This window comes from Chenopodium quinoa, unplaced genomic scaffold (genome assembly GCF_001683475.1).
Source record: "Chenopodium quinoa cultivar QQ74 unplaced genomic scaffold, ASM168347v1, whole genome shotgun sequence".
Lineage (NCBI taxonomy): Eukaryota > Viridiplantae > Streptophyta > Magnoliopsida > Caryophyllales > Amaranthaceae > Chenopodium > Chenopodium quinoa.
This window is the reverse complement of record NW_018742204.1, coordinates 23,392,345-23,396,566: the sequence shown is the minus strand read 5'-3', so window position 1 is coordinate 23,396,566 and position 4,222 is coordinate 23,392,345.

Sequence of the window (4,222 nt, the reverse complement as noted above, 5' to 3'; positions counted from 1 at the left end):
AATGTCAAAAAATTCTAAAATTGAAGGTTAATATCCACGTTTTTTGAGAAAATTTGAAGTTTCAGGGCCCGATATCGAAAAGTCTTTAATTTCTATAGTATACATCTCGGAGTCATATAATGCTGTTTGGAAGTATATATGATCATTATTTGTTGAAATTAATGTTCGTGGTAGGCTTGAATTAATGAAATCGATGCAAGTTGTAAACCGGTAAATTGTCCATTTAAAAACAAATTGAATGGTTCCACACACCGAATTGGACTCCCTGAGGGTATTAGGGACCATGGTAAACATTTCGGCAATATTTAATTTCGGGCGAAAAAAGTCAAAATATTCCAAAATTGAAGGCTAATATCCACGTTTTTTGAGAAATTTTGGAGGTTTCGGGGCCCAGTGTCGAAAGGTCTTGAAATTATATGGGATACATCACGGGGTCATATAATGCCGTATGAAACCATATTTGATCATTATTTGTTGTCATAAATGTTCGTGGTAGGCTTGAATTAATTAAATCGTTGCAAGTTGTAAATCGGTAAATTGGTCGTTTAAAGTCAAATTGGATAATTAAACCCACTCAATTGGACTCCCGGAGGGTATTAGGGGCCATGGTAAACATTTCGGCAATTTTTATTTCCAGGCGAAAAAAAGAGAAAAAATTCCAAAATTGAAGGTTAATATCCACGCTTTATGAGAAATTTTGGAGGTTTCAGGGTCAAGAGTCGTAAAGTCTTTAATTTCTATGGGATAAATCTCGGGCTCATATAATGCTGTTTGGAACCATATATGATCATAATTTGTTGAAATTAATGTTCGTGGTAGGCTTGAATTAATGAAATCGGTGCAAGTTGTAAACCGGTAAATTGGCCATTTAAAAGCAAATTGAATGGTTCCACACACCCAATTGGACTCCCTGAGAGTATTAGGGACAATGGTAAACATTTCGGCAATTTTTATTTTTGGGCGAAAAAAAGTCAAAATATTCCAAAACTGAAGACTAATATCCACGCTTTTTGAGAAATTTTGGTGGTTTCGGAGCCCAATGTTGAAAAGTCTTGAAATTCTATGGGGTACATCTCGGGGTCATATAATGCCGTATGAAACCATATTTGATCATTATTTGTAGTCATAAATGTTCGTGGTAGGCTTGAATTAATGAAATCGATGCAAGTTGTAAATCGGTAAATTGGTCGTTTAAAGGCAAATTAAATGGTTCAACCCACCCAATTGGACTCTCGGAGGGTATTAGGGGTCATGGTAAACATTTCGGCAATTTTTATTTCCGGGCAAAAAAAGGTCGAAAAATTCTAAAATTGAAGGTTAATATCAACACTTTTTGAGAAAATTTGGAGGTTTCGGGGCCCGGTGTCGAAAAGTATTTAATTTTTATGGGATACATCTTGGGGTCATATAATTCCGTTTGGAACCATATATGATCATAATTTGTTGAAATTAATGTTCGTGGTAGGCTTGAATTAATGAAATCGGTGCAAGTTGTAAACCAGTAAATTGGCCATTTAAAAGCAAATTGAATGTTTCCACACACCTATTTGGACTCCCTGAGGGTATTAGGGACAATGGTCAACATTTCGGCAATTTTTATTTCCGGGAAAAAAAAAGTCAAAATATTCCAAAATTGAAGGCTAATATCCACGCTTTTTGAGAAATTTTGGAGGTTTCAGAGCCCAGTGTCGAAAAGTCTTGAAATTCTATGGGGTACATCTCGGGGTCATATAATGCCGTATGAAACCATATTTGATCATTATTTGTAGTCATAAATTTTCGTGGTATGCTTGAATTAATGAAATCGATGCAAGTTGTAAATCGGTCAATTGGTCGTTTAAAGGCAAATTAAATGGTTCAACCCACCCAATTGGACTCCCGGAGGGTATTAGGGGTCATGGTAAACATTTCGGCAATTTTTATTTCCGGGCGAAAAAAAGTAAAAAAATTCTAAAATTGAAGGTTAATAATATCCACGATTTTTGAGAAAATTTGGAGGTTTCGGGGCCCGGTGTCGAAAAGACTTTAATTTCTATAGGATGCATCTCGGGGTCATATAATGTTGTTTGGAACCATATATGATCATTATTTGTATAAATTAATGTTCGTGGTAGGCTTGAATTAATGAAATCGGTGCAAGTTGTAAACCGGTAAATTGGCCATTTAAAATCAAATTGAATGGTTCCACAACCGAATTGGACTATCTGAGGGTATTAGGGACCATGGTAAACATTTCGGCAATTTTTATTTTCGGGCGAAAAAAGTCAAAATATTCCAAAATTGAAGGCTAATATCCACGCTTTTTGAGAAATTTTGGAGGTTTCGGGGCCCAGTGTCGAAATGTCTTGAAATTTATGGGATACATCATGGGTTCATATAATGCCGTATGAAACCATATTTGATCATTATTTGTTGTCATAAATATTCGTGGTAGGCTTGAATTAATGAAATCGATGCAAGTTGTAAATTGGTCGTTTAAAGGCAAATTGGATGGTTCAACCCACTCAATTGGACTCGCGGAGGGTATTAGGGGTCATGGTAAATATTTCAGCAATTTTTATTTTCGGGAGAAAAAATCTCAAAAAATTCCAAAATTGAAGGTTAATATCCACGCTTTTTGAGAAATTTTGGAGGTTTCGGAGTCAGGTGTCGAAAAGTCTTTGATTTCTATGGGATATATCTCAGGGTCATATAATGCCGTTTGGAACCATATATGATCATTAATTGTTGTCATAAATGTTCGTGGTAGGTTTGAATTCATGAAATCAATGCAAATTGTAAACCGGTAAATTGGTCATTTAAAAGCAAATTGAATGGTTCCACACACCCAATTAGACTCCTTGAGAATATAAGGGACCATGGTAAACATTTTGGCAATTTTATTTCCGGGCGAAAAAAAGTCAAAATATTCAAAAATTGAAGGCTAATATCCACGTTTTTTGAGAAATTTTGGAGGTTTCGGGGCCTAGTGTCGAAAATTCTTGAAATTTTATGGGACACATCTCGGGGTCATATAATGCCGTATGAAACCAAATTTCATCATTATTTGTTGTCATAAATGTTCGTGGTAGGCTTGAATTAATGAAATCGGTGCAAGTTGTAAATTGGTACATTGGTTGTTTAAAGTCAAATTGGATGGTTAAACCCACCCAATTGGACTCTCGGAGGGTATTAGGGGTCATGGTAAACATTTTGGCAATTTTTATTTCCGGGCGAAAAAAGGTACAAAAAATTCTAAAATTGAAGGTTAATATATCCACGCTTTTTGAGAAAAGTTGGAGGTTTCGGGGCCCGGTGTTGAAAAGTCTTTAATTTTTATAGGATACATCTCGGGGTCATATAATGTTGTTTGGAACCATATATGATCATAATTTGTTGAAATTAATGTTTGTGGTAGGCTTGAATTAATGAAATCGTTGCAAGTTGTAAACCGATAAATTGGCTATTTAAAAGCAAATTGAATGGTTCCACACACCCAATTGGACTCCCTGAGGGTATTAGGGGCCATGATAAACATTTCGACAATTTTTTATTCCGGGCGAAAAAAGGTCAAAAATTCTAAAATTGAAGGTTAATATCCACGCTTTTTGAGAAAATTTGAAGGTTTCGGGGCCCGGTGTCAAAAAGTCTTTAATTTCTATGGGATACATCTCGGGGTCATATAATGCCATTTGGAACCATATATGATCATAATTTGTTGAAATTAATGTTCGTGGTAGGCTTGAATTAATGAAATCGGCGCAAGTTGTAAACTGGTAAATTGGCCATGTAAAAGCAAATTTAATGGTTCCACACACCCAATTGGACTCCCTGAGTGTATCAGGGACCATGGTAAACATTTCGGCAATTTTTATTTCCGGGCGAAAAAGTCAAAATATTCCAAAATTGAAGTCTAATATCCACGCTTTTTGAGAAATTTTGGAGGTTTCGGGGCCTAGTGTCGAAAAGTCTTTAAATTCTATTGGGTACATCTCGGGGTCATATAATGCCGTATGAAACCATATATGATCGTTATTTATTGTCATAAATGTTCGTGGTAGGCTTGAATTAGTAAAATCGGTGCAAGTTGTAAATCGATAAATTGGTCGTTTAAAGGCAAATTGGATGGTTCAACCCACCCAATTGGACTCCTGGAGGGTATTATGGGCCATGGTAAACATTTTAGCAATTTTTATTTCCGGGCGAAAAAAAGTCAAAATTTTTTGAAATTGAAGGTTATTTA